The 310-nt window shown below is 35.5% G+C and overlaps 1 protein-coding gene across 1 annotated transcript in view; it reads left to right on the forward strand.

Moving 5' to 3' along the window:
- LOC119593480 (protein kibra-like) overlaps window positions 1–310 on the forward strand; it is a gene marked incomplete at its 3' end in the record, with an annotated part of 16,205 nt that overhangs the window by 14,783 nt on the left and 1,112 nt on the right.

Here is a 310-nt window from a genome sequence, read left to right on the forward strand (position 1 = left end):
CCACCTTACCTTATCATCTTGTGGCTTTGTGTGCATGTTCCTCTGTAGACGTGTCCCCTTGGATAGGAGCAAACTTTTTGAATGTGATGCAAACATTTAATTTTTCTTCCCTGTTATCACTTTACATTTATCACATCCACTCCACTGCTGCCATGCTTTCTCTTTTCATTTTTATTTTTAGAATGTTCCACTTATCATAGGGAAATTATTTGATTGTGGTGCACATGTGAAATTCTTGACGAAAAATTAATAAAAAGCAGGAGTTCCTTATGGGGAAATTATCATAATTATTAAAGCCTTACCAGTGCTT

Source organism: Penaeus monodon, chromosome 32, assembly GCF_015228065.2.
Source record: "Penaeus monodon isolate SGIC_2016 chromosome 32, NSTDA_Pmon_1, whole genome shotgun sequence".
In the NCBI taxonomy this organism is placed as follows: domain Eukaryota; kingdom Metazoa; phylum Arthropoda; class Malacostraca; order Decapoda; family Penaeidae; genus Penaeus; species Penaeus monodon.